Source organism: Haplochromis burtoni, unplaced genomic scaffold, assembly GCF_018398535.1.
Source record: "Haplochromis burtoni strain Fernald_Lab_line unplaced genomic scaffold, NCSU_Asbu1 Contig_48, whole genome shotgun sequence".
Lineage (NCBI taxonomy): Eukaryota > Metazoa > Chordata > Actinopteri > Cichliformes > Cichlidae > Haplochromis > Haplochromis burtoni.
The window spans coordinates 2,501,564-2,514,465 of NW_024582409.1; the positions used below are offsets into that span (position 1 = coordinate 2,501,564).

General features: G+C 38.3%; 1 protein-coding gene across 2 annotated transcripts in view; it reads left to right on the plus strand.

The window, feature by feature from the left end:
• The first annotated feature begins 570 nt into the window (after positions 1–570).
• Positions 571–12,902, plus strand: part of dop1b (DOP1 leucine zipper like protein B) — a 36,488-nt gene continuing 24,156 nt past the window's right edge. The window contains exon 1 of one of the 2 annotated variants that reach the window (XM_042220433.1): positions 571–847. The gene's annotated coding sequence lies outside the window, so the exon portion shown is untranslated. Of the gene's footprint in view, positions 848–11,907; positions 12,630–12,902 lie in introns of those variants that run through there. The other variant, XM_014333322.2, reaches the window with a different exon arrangement.

A 12,902-nucleotide genomic window follows, 5' to 3' on the forward strand; every position in this document is an offset into this window, starting at 1 on the left:
AAGTAGGTGTGTGCATTAATGTTACCGCTTGCAAATATTTGCATGCTCCGATTCTTCAGTGTGTGTCTGTTTGTGCGTGTGTATGTTGCATAGTGTAGATTGTGTTAGAAGAGGCTTGCAATGCAAGTTAAAACACTCACTATAATCAACCGCACAGCTTGGGTTCTGTTAAAACAGCTGGCACTACTACTGAGCAAATAATATAAAGAATGTACCAGAAGGTTGTAGAGCATAACAATATTATAACAATAATAATCCAAAAGATATTGCTGTAATCAGGCATGTTGCCCTGACCATGATAATAACCGTCAACAGCCTCAGCAGACAGATAAGAATATGATTCTACTGGTTGAGTTTCAACCAAACATCCTGCACGGCAGACACAGTTCTGCATACTACGAAGGGAGGGAAACGGAGTAAATTTCCACTCACTCCGCTCTCGCAGATATCTTGGAAAATTCCATTTCGTGAAAGACTACATTTCCCAGCAGGCATTGCGCCTCTTTCGGTTGCGTTTTTGTTGCGCGACACTATGTTGCGGTGTGTTTCGATTTCACCAGGAAGTGGGAATTGATTGACTTTTGTGAGCGCGTGTGTGTTTTTGTTTGTTGTTGTTTTATATTTAAATTTAATCTATTTTGGACTTTAAACTTTTTTATTTTGCTGGTAAAAGCTAGTTATATTCCCTACCAGACTACGGCCTGAGCGCTTAATTGCTAGAGAGGGGCTCCTTTTCCCCTTTTTTCCTTAGTTACAGTCTTAAGTCAGATGGGAGACTAATATTAAATTATTTGCCTCAAGGTTTTTGTACCCAGTAAGCATCATTGATTGAAGAGATGAGGAAGAGGTAGGAAACTTTATTGCAGTAAACTAACATGTGTATGGATGAATGAATGATTTTTGTCGTTGTTATTGTTTTTATCCCTGTCTAAATTATTTGCGTTTTATATCATATCTCTATAACGTCCTAGAAGAAACCACATAGTGGAATAAATACACCCGCCCACTACTTAATTAGGTATTCCTTGCCAGTACTGGGTTCAGCCCCTTTTTGGCTTCAGAACTGCTTTTCTTCTGTGTGGCATGGATTATATAAGGTGCTAGAAACACATTGGTTTGGGATTTGGTGACTGTGGAGGCTATTTGAATATAGACAATTTATTTTCATGTTCAAGAAAACTGGTATGAGATGATTTGACCTTTGTGATATGGTGTGATTTCCTGCTGGGAGCGGACATGAGAAGATGAGTACAATGTGGTCATAAAGGGATGGACATTCTCAAAATACTCAAATAGGCTGTGGTGTTTAAATGAGGCTTAGTTGTTACTTTGGGACCTAAAGTGTGCCAAGAAAATATCCCCCACACCATTACACCACCAGCAGCTGATGCCGATGCTTTGCTTGAACTTCAATAAATACAGAATTTTGGAAGTTTGTATACTCAAATAAGCCTTTTTATTAATCCACCCCACTCGAAACATTAAAATCTATTCAGAGAGCAGTGAAAGTGTCTGCACTTTGATCTGACAGTTCTTTAACCTTTGACCTACATATTAGATTTTCTTTTCCTCTCTTCACTTTTAGTGTCCTTTATTTTCTGTTGTTTAGAATTGCTTTATCTACATTTTCCCACGAAAAGCACCTCCGAAGTGTCCCAAAACATTTTTGTTTGAAATACCAATATGATTTTTTTATTTATTTATGCCAAAATAATGCCACCCAGTGTCATGTGTTGAATGAGTAATCCTTTACAAGCCTCTCCCAAGAGATCTGAAAAGACTTTGAGTTTCCAGTGTACACCGGCGTTCTGTATTGCTTCATCGTCGCAGTCATAAAACCTGTGGTGTTGATCAGAATTAGATTGAACAGCTGCGAATGGGGGGGGGATTAAACAAACTGACAATTTTGGTTCTGGCCTGTTGGTTGTGAGGTTATTTATAAACAGGCTTTTATGCCTTGAAGTGGTTTAATTGCTTAGGATGAGTGCTGAACCCTAAAATAACAGCCTGGTCAGTTGCCCATTAAAGTGCATGTTTTAATCACTATATTTCAACACATTTTCAGGTCAAAGAACAGTAGGTGTGCAATGTAATGGGTAGTCTGTTATATGAACAGTAGTTACATTTTTATTGTGTGCTTTTTTTAGATTCTATATCAGTAGTAATTTTACAACATTTGTCCTTCTCGTCGTGGCAGTTTAAATCACAAAGAGTGACAATGCGATCATAGATTACAATTTTTACTTAAACCTGAGATCAATTAATGTGAAATTAATATAGAAATGACTATAAATAGACTACAAATAAATACTAGTTTGTTATTTTTGCCATCTATTAGAAGGAGCCTCAGCCTAGCAATAGTAAGACAATTTTGTTTCACTTGAATAAGACTTGATGCAGAGCTTGAAGTCAGCATGCAGATCGATCAAACACAGAAAAGGCTCACTGCACTTAACAGCACATCTGTGCACACAGACAAAAGAAGAAGATACACTCTTCACTTTGCAAGCCTTCCACATTTAAAAGCCAAATGAGATTGCAATTATCTAGATATTGTTATACAAGACAGGCGTTACAGATGGAGAGTAGCAAGACACTTTACAGTCCCAGTTATTTAGTGGTTGTTCCTGCACTGTAGGTTTGACTTCCTAGTATTGTTGGATTAGTGCTGAAGGTTAGAAGTATATGTGTACACTATTTTCCAACAGCCATTTTAAAAACTTGTTAAAAAAACAAAAACTATCCCGCCTAACTGGTTTGATATGACTCACACTGCAGTGCGTTAACATTGTTGTTCATTCTATCCACGCATTGCTGCCCTACCTCATTCAATGTTCAAGCAAAATAGAGGAAATGTTAGCGGGAGAACTGGGGTGCAGAATAACTCACGTTCACACCAGTAATAAGCATTCGGTAAACAGGTGACTTTGGGAGATTGTGCTGGATGGTTACAGCTGTGAATACTTTCTTTATTAACCCAAAAAGGTATTTTTGGGAAAACCTCTGGTGTCTCGTGTAGTCTAGGTCACTCGAATTTGTTGTTAGTAACAACGCTGCATATTAAGAGAAATGTAGGACACAATATCCAAGGAAAAGTCCTTCGTCTGGCAGGTGCCTATAAATAAGGTTGACGCTGTTCGTCTCAGCAGCTGCTGTATTGTTTTAATTCATGGTCAAAGTCATAACAAATGTTAACTTAGGAGTTAAAGTGTAATCGTAAGGAACTCAGCACTGTGATGTGACAATAAAAAGTCATTTGATTTGATTTGACTGAGGCTGGTACTTTCTAAGTTTGTTTTCAGGGTTTTCTTATAATATCTTTCTTTGGATTCTTCTAAGAAAGACAAACCACAGATCTCTTTTGCAGAAGGCACCTGTATCTTGGGTGTGGTATGTGGAAGTATTGTATGTGTAAAATGTTAGTTCAGTTATTCAAGATCACAGAGACGTGTCTGCTATCAGAATGACTAACATTTTCTCAGAAATATCCAGACTGGTCGACTCCCAAAGAAAGCCAGGTGTACTGGAAGGACCACACGTTGCACTGTTTACTATCATGTTGCACACCTCACTATGTAACTTTGTTGGATACTTTTTCTTTTGCTGGCAATCCAAGAGCTGATAAACAGTCCTTTTCTGAAAAAAAAAACCCAACAAAAACAAACAATAAAGTTCTATTTTATGGGGGTTTTTTTCTATTGTGTTCTATTCTGTTTAAATCTATTGTGTAGTTGTGGAGCCACCTTGAGGCCAGGGAGCACAGAAATGTGCCATTTGGGATAGTTCATCCATAGCAGATGTAGTATCAGTTAAGCTGAAATTACACAATGTATGTGAGATTTTAACAGCGTATTAATGAGAAACCAGTCATCAGTGAAACAGAACGTGAGGGCAGGAAACAGACAGGAAAAAGAAAAGAGAGGCAGAAGACTAACAAGAAGAATAAATCAAATCTTTCCCCTCCTCTTTGTCCAACTTTGTTGTGTCTGATCATAAATACTGTAGCACAACTTTTGTGTTTAGAGTGTAAACATAGCTATAGGATCCGTGCTTTTGTCTTAAAGCATGTTTGAGTTAAATTAGCTAACTTGGCTCACAAATTTAAAACCTGGAAGCATTCAGAGAGCATCAGAACTACAAAAGCTAAATGGTCCAGTTTAGAAAGTATTCATTATGAACTTTAATATGCATCTGCATTTATGTCCATAGTAACAGAGATCTTCAAGCTTCCACACTACAGTAGCATTAGTACTAATGAATTCATTAGTTAAAGAGCAGTCAAAGGTTTGTGCACAAAACTTGTAAGACACACAAAACCTCATTAACTCGGTAGGCCTGTTAATCTACAGTGGGTGTTTCTAGGCTTGACTAGATATCTAAAATGAAGTTAACTGTTATTAATAGTTACCAGTTAAGGGGATCCACAAGAGATTCAGAGGACTAAGAACAACTGCAAGCCTACTGAGCAGAAAGGCAACACAAAGTTACCCAAGTGACTGCAAAGCAAATGCAGGAATGTTCAGGAGGGCTGGCGAAGGCTGCACAATGGGGATGTATGTCGAGGAGGAAAGGAAACTTTCTCTGCGGCCTCCTCGCAAAAGTCAGTGTCTGAAGCGTTCACAACAATAATGAGCCAGAGTCGTTTTGGAAACAAGTGCTGTTGACAGATAAAGTTCAAATTGAGCTCTTTGAGAGTCATGAAAGATATGTTTAGAGAAAGAAGGAACAGCATTTGTTGATAGTAGCATCATGAACACTAGTAAGCATGGGGGTGGAAATACTATGTTTTTAATGCAGGGTGAATCCTAAAGCAGGACAATGACCCAAAATGCAAAACTCAAAATCCATGAGAAGGAGCTTCAAGAAACATTGCTGAAGCTTTCCAAACAGCCCTCGTGGTCCCCTGAATTGAACGTCCTCAGAAATCTTTGTGTTAAAAATAGCCTGGCGAATTCTCAGGACTTGGCATGAACTGTGTGTACAAAGCAAATAAGATGTTTATCACTCACTGATCCATTTTTGGGGCACGGTGAGCAAGCACTTCCCAATACTGGAATTTCTCACTCGACCCATATAAATCTTTTCTATTATTAGACATAGTCTCCAAATCTAGTGATTATTGATAACATGCCACTCACTGGTATTCACATAACATGAAAAAAGGAGCTTCCGATTTCAGATTTACATGATGTTCCTCTTATTCAGACACACTGTACAAGTAATTGTGATGATAAGATACGCTTTATTTCAACTAATTTTAAACTGAAAATATATTTATATATAATTTTTCGTCATGAGGCAACCACGATCACAAATGACAAGAGGAAATTGTGGGTGTCATATTTTAAAAACCATAAAAACTATTTTATTCTGTGTCCCAGCATCAGTGTAAACTGTGAACCATCTGAAGCAAAGAATGGTCAGCATGCATCTATTTATAGCTCGCTGTATTAGAAGGAAGAATCTGTGTCTTCTTCTTCTTTCAGCTGCGCTCTTTAGGCCTCGCCACAGCAGATCATTTACCTCCATTTCACTCTTTCCCAGCATCCTCTTCTGTCACATCAAGCATGTCCTCCTTCCCCATATCCATGAATCTTGTGCTCTTCTTCTTTTCTTCTTGCCTGGCAGCTCCATCTTCAACATCCTTCACACAGCGTATATCCACTATCCCTCCTCTGCATATCTCCTAACCCATCCTGAGCTGTACCTCTGATGTTCTCATCTCTAATCCTTCCCAGTCACTCCCAATGAAAATAAGATGGTCTTATACCATCTTTAAACTCTTGCTGACATCTTTCTGTCACAAATCACCCCAGGTGTTTAAACTTCACCACCTCTACGCCTTCTGTGTTCATCCTCCAGACCTTGCCTAAACAATACAATGTAACAACATTTTTTTTGGCAAAAATAAGCACATTTAAATTATCATTATTATTTCAAATAGTGTAAAACTTCTTCTTTTCTACATCGTGAGGGATATTACTGAAAAAATATATCCCCAAAACCTGTAAGAAATGATAGAAGTGTATCTGCTTTAAATGTATTTTATTTAACGTTTACATGAGAAAGAATAAAGTCTACACGGTGATGATTACATCCTTGAACTTTCACACACATCAGGCCACATAGTTAAAGTTGAGGTTTTACTGCATGCGTGTAGACGCGTTCAGGTCTGGATTCTTATCAGATGTTGCCCAATGGACTTACAAGTCATCTCCTGCCATGTGACATCAGAGAAAATCCGTTGTCCTGTATGAGATGTGTAGATGTTTGTCAAATAAGACAGCCACTTTCAGGCTCTGGACTGTAATCACATATGTGAAGTTTAGGACAGAGAGTACATGAAGCACTGTATGAAGCCTAACTTATTTGATTCAATGAAAGTCACATTCTTTTGTAAGTAGCCTGGAGACATGTTTGTGTAATCTCAACTGAACTTAAAACACATCAGATTTCCTGTACAGATAAGACAGCCAAAAAGGAGTCTATCAAACAAATAGCAAATGGCCAAAACGGAAGAAAAAATTGCACAAAAATGACAAAGCAACTGACTTTTTGTGAAACATCTGCCTACCAAATTGTGACACATGGAGGTATAACTAATGGGGCTGCTAACATTTTTAGTTTTATAAATACATTGAATTTCTTCAAACTTGAACCACTGTTAGGTGCACAAGAAGGCATTCTCATTACAACTGTGCCCGATTACAGCGGCTCACACATATTTAAAAACCCTGATTAGAATAATCCAAACTCTTGTCTTTCTGTCAAAGTACAAGATTTTTGTAGCTTTTGTTAAAAACTTGGGACGTCAGAGATAGACAAGCACCACACGCTGCACTATGTCACACTCATGTTGTATGTCTCATGTTTCAATTTTGCAATATGAGGAAACTGTAGTATTTAAAATGCTTCACTTGTACTTCTGCTTGAAGCATTGTCATGGTCTTTAAGTAAGGTGACAGCTGGATTAGCGGGAGTTTAAAAAAAAGATATCTACAGTTACAAGAGCTCCATCTACAGACGTAAACTCGATTTCGCAGGTTTCAATGCGTGGAAGCATCTGCAAAAGCAGTGCCATTATATAACTGCACAAGTCGCAGTTAAGACTTATTATGCAATATATAATACTTCAATTTTATGAATTGGTGCATTTGTCCAGTAAGATGGGGGGGTTGTCTTGATCTAACAGCTATAAAATGAACATAGAAAGGTCTTAAATTTGGTCTGAGAGGCTAGCGCAGATTCATGTGTAGTGTGGAGATATAACTCAGTCTGTGTTGAAATAATATTGGATTGTAAGTTATAGCCTACTCCTCTTATCTGGAAAAACTGTTTGAAATGACATTAAAGCAACAATAATAACAATAATAATAATAATGCTTGACACGTACCTTGGCAAGTGAAAGTCACGTTTAAGATGACACTCAGAAACCTCAGATTGCTTGTTTATGAAAATATATAGTTTGATTTTGTGGTTTGGAACAGGCATTTGAAAAACTATAACTTCTAAAAATTGATATATCAGCATATTACCAGTAACTACAATGTCATGTCATGTCTTATAAAAGGGTACGTCAGAGTGACAGTGAGCCTGCATGCAATAACAAAACCCTTAAATCACAGCTTCAGCCACCATTCATTATACAGACGCCTGTTCTGCTTCTGCTGTAAGAGATCAAAATGTTTTCTGTGAAAAGAGCCTATGTCAGGGTCATGGCACCTACATGGAATATAACATTAGTTATATTTACTGTTATAAATTAAAAGCAAGGTAATAATGTAGCTGGATATACAGTGACTTGCAAAAGTATTCGGCCCCCTTGAACTTTTCCACATTTTGTCACATTACAGCCACAAACATGAATCAATTTTATTGGAATTCCACGTGAAAGACCAACACAAAGTGGTGCACACGTGAGAAGTGGAACGAAAATCATACATGATTCCAAACATTTTTTACAAATAAATAACTGCAAAGTGGGGTGTGCGTAATTATTCAGCCCCCTGAGTCAATACTTTGTAGAACCACCTTTTGCTGCAATTACAGCTGCCAGTCTTTTAGGGTATGTCTCTACCAGCTTTGCACATCTAGAGACTGAAATCTTTGCCCATTCTTCTTTGCAAAACAGCTCCAGCTCAGTCAGATTAGATGGACAGCGTTTGTGAACAGCAGTTTTCAGATCTTGCCACAGATTCTCGATTGGATTTAGATCTGGACTTTGACTGGGCCATTCTAACACATGGATATGTTTTGTTTTAAACCATTCCATTGTTGCCCTGGCTTTATGTTTAGGGTCGTTGTCCTGCTGGAAGGTGAACCTCCGCCCCAGTCTCAAGTCTTTTGCAGACTCCAAGAGGTTTTCTTCCAAGATTGCCCTGTATTTGGCTCCATCCATCTTCCCATCAACTCTGACCAGCTTCCCTGTCCCTGCTGAAGAGAAGCACCCCCTGCCACCACCATATTTGACAGTGGGGATGGTGTGTTCAGAGTGATGTGCAGTGTTAGTTTTCTGCCACACATAGCGTTTTGCATTTTGGCCAAAAAGTTCCATTTTGGTCTCATCTGACCAGAGCACCTTCTTCCACATGTTTGCTGTGTCCCCCACATGGCTTGTGGCAAACTGCAAACGGGACTTCTTATGGTTTTCTGTTAACAATGGCTTTCTTCTTGCCACTCTTCCATAAAGGCCAACTTTGTGCAGTGCACGACTAATAGTTGTCCTATGGACAGATTCCCCCACCTGAGCTGTAGATCTCTGCAGCTCGTCCAGAGTCACCATGGGCCTCTTGGCTGCATTTCTGATCAGCGCTCTCCTTGTTCGGCCTGTGAGTTTAGGTGGACGGCCTTGTCTTGGTAGGTTTACAGTTGTGCCATACTCCTTCCATTTCTGAATGATCGCTTGAACAGTGCTCCGTGGGATGTTCAAGGCTTGGGAAATCTTTTTGTAGCCTAAGCCTGCTTTAAATTTCTCAATAACTTTATCCCTGACCTGTCTGGTGTGTTCTTTGGACTTCATGGTGTTGTTGCTCCCAATATTCTCTTAGACAACCTCTGAGGCCGTCACAGAGCAGCTGTATTTGTACTGACATTAGATTACACACAGGTGCACTCTATTTAGTCATTAGCACTCATCAGGCAATGTCTATGGGCAACTGACTGCACTCAGACCAAAGGGGGCTGAATAATTACGCACACCCCACTTTGCAGTTATTTATTTGTAAAAAATGTTTGGAATCATGTATGATTTTCGTTCCACTTCTCACGTGTACACCACTTTGTTTGGTCTTTCACGTGGAATTCCAATAAAATTGATTCATGTTTGTGGCTGTAATGTGACAAAATGTGGAAAGTTCAAGGGGGCCGAATACTTTTGCAAGCCACTGTATATTGGTGTTTGTGACAGTTCATAATAATAAAATAAAAGTCCCTAGCAGGGAACTTTTATTTTAATATTTTTTTCTATTTGTAAAATAGCTCAGCTTTTATCAGCTTTCACTACATTTCAACATGAAAATGTTCTTTGCACAACACTGAATTTGAAACAGTCAAAACATAACATAGAAAGCAGTGCTTACAGAAAAGATGCAAAAACAGAAAAGAAAAGCACTACTTACGAACTCACGACAGTAATCATTAGAACCTGGATCTGATCTGTATACTGTATTACTGGGCTGTCTGAGATACACTGATATCAGCATCTTCATTTGTTTTGTTTTTTCCAGGATATAACACAAAAAAACACAAAGTGTCCAACATATCTTGCACTGACCCCATTGCTTCCAGTACAGTAGCACCATATCTGAACAGATGGTGGTGCATGTTGTGTCTTCTTGATCAATTACCAGCTAATTTGGTGAATATATTTATGGAAAGTTAGTAAACAAAATCTCTTCTGTAAAACTAGGATAATGGATGTACTGTGTGGAAAGTAAGCACCAACGTTGTGCCTGCTCCAGAGTATTCTGTGTATAAGAAATAAAATATTTTTTTGTTGTTTACAGTACTCATGTGTTTTAGAATGCTTAATTTGCAGTAATCTTACTATTAATGTAGTATTCGTACTATCTGGGAACGCGTTCCAACATGAATGAAACTATCTCCTGTTTCCTTTTACTAATTATGTTTGGCAGGTAGGAGAAAAGATAAGGAGTTAGAAAAAAGAGTGTGAATGATGTTCTTCCTGTTGAAACTACAATGTGCAGAAATTGGACTACAAAATGCACATCTCAGTTCACCACAACATGTTCTTGCCCTCCTGTTTTATGTCACTTATGTAAACTAGGAACAGTCCAAAAAAAAGCGTTTACTACAAAGTTTGGAATGTTAAAGGAGAAGGCGCGTGGGGTTCTTTGTTTATTGTTAAAAACACTGGATTTAATAAAGGGGCACTGTGTCAGTTGTGTGACTGAAAGTTGTGGACAGGGATATTTTTGTTGCTGGACTTGTGGATTATTTAGTTCTATGTGTTTTTCTTGCAAGAGGAGAATATTCAAATGAACTGTGCAACTGTAATTTATTACAGTATGAAACATGCAATTTACTGTAAATTGCGCGAAACGTGATGGTTAAAAATAGCATGTCTTGTGAATCTGGTGGTTGTGATAGTTGCTACTAGGCGTGTTTGTTTGTATTTGAAGGACTTTTATTATTAAGACATTTAAACATTTTAGGGCTGCCCTGGATATGATGACTATGTTATACACTGATATTATAATAGTTGTGTTTCCCTTTCAAGGCACATGTCCCAGGTTCAGGGTGGAAAGAGGCATCAGGCAGGGCTGCAGCATCTCGCCTCTTTTATTCATTGTAGCCACTGAATTCCTTGCTATTACTGTCATAAATTCAAACATAAAAAGGATTAGACATAAATAACCACAAATTAATTATAAGTCAGCTTGCCGATGATACAACAATCTTTCTAAAAAATAAAGAACAAATTCCAATAAAGATCTTTTCTGATGCTTCTGGACTACGCCTGAACCTGGACAAATGTGAACTCATGAGTATCCATACTTGTTCTCACTCTTCTTTGTATGATACACCTGTCAAAAATGAAATCAAATATCTTGGAATTTGGTTAACTAAATGCATGGCTGATAGTGAAAAAAAGAATATTCAGAACACAGTTGACAAATGCAAAAAATACCTTTGAACCATTGGCTACAGAGAGATTTAACGTTGTTCAGAAGAACAATGTTAACCAAGGTTGAATCTTTGTCCTGATTAATCTATCCAGCTTATTCCCTAGTCATCTCACCAAGGATTGTAAAAGACATCAATAAGGTGAATTTTAATTTCATATGGAAAAATAAACATCACTATATCAGTAACAGGGACTTGATAAAAGACTATGAAGAGGGGGGTTTAAAAGCAATCGATTGTGAAAAAATGACTGGCGTGTTAAAGATTAATTGGCTCTGATCTTTCTTAAAAAAATGATGAGATCTGGTTCTTGATACCATCTTATTTTCAACAAAGTTGGGGATATCCAATTTCTATTAGTATGTGATTTTGAAATTTCTAAACTGCCCATAAAACTCTCCAAATTTCATCAACAAGTTTTGTTAAATTGGAAATTAATGTTTAAACATAACTTTAGTGCCCACAATGTTCCATTGTGGAATAATAGGGTGATATTGAATCGAGGGAAATTTATGTTTGTGGAAGAATAGATGGCAAAACAAATTTGGTCTGCGACACATATAATGGATGAAAATGGAGATATACTTGAATTACACAGGTTTAAATTTGTGTCAGACAACTGTTAGATTTGTAAAACAACAAAGCAACAGAGCGCATGTTTTATGGGCGTGTGACTGTCCAAAATTTATGGAAATCTCTCCATGACCTCATATTGTCCCAGTCTAGAAATATTGAATTTTGGTCTTTTCAAAGTATTCAAATTGGAGTAATTCTTAAGGACAAAAATAGTGAGTTTTTAGCTAACAATCTCATTATTATAACAAAATATTACAGTCATAAATGCCAATATGCTAAATCCTGCTTTTAAAAACAAACTCTCCCTTTTGTGTAAATCTCTGAAGCTAATAAATAAGCCCCGCCACGCAGATACTTCCGGGTTACTTCACTCATTTAAGGAACCTTCATTAGCAATGCGGCCTAACCGAAAGCACCCCGTGGTCAGATCTCTGACGGCGAGGTGAGAGGTTTGTAAACACTGCACATCCTGGAACATACCAAAGCAGAGGGGGAGTGATGACATTTCATTACCGTCTACATCTCAATTTCACAACTGCACAAAGTGTTTAGTTTATGCTTCTTTTAGCACACATTTTGTCGTGTATCGACTTTTCTTTAAGGCACCAAGAAAGCGAATATTTACATTTACCGACTACACTTTCCCGGCTCCCACCCTTTCTTCTTCTCTGTGAGGAAGTGAGCGTCTGGTGCTGGATCAGCTGATCAGCTATAGGAGATCCCCGCCCAGTTGCCAGAGTCAGCCCTGGTGCTCCGGGTATGGTTGTTTTCACACACACATCCTTTTTTTTCCTGTGAGCGGCTTTTGCCTGGAGGATGCACCATCAGGACCGGACTGTCTGCCGCTCGTGTCTGAGTGCTGTGAAGCGAGCGTGGCCCCGCGCATCTCGTGCTGCTTTTTCTGTCGGTGAGTCATTCATGCACCACGTAGCTAGCTGATTTTGTTTGCGGCGGGGTTCTAACACTATGCGCTTTATTATTATAACCAAAGAAACCCTAACCAAAGAAAACAAATGTGATTTTCCTGTGACTTTAGGAAAAAATAGGAAAATTCGATTTTTAGGATTTTTATCTGCTTACCTATGGGGGGGAAACGTGTCTGACTACTCTTTAATATATTTCCTAGCCTGTAAGGTAGTGATAGTATCATGCAGGTTTTGGTCTGAAGTCGTGCTGTTAC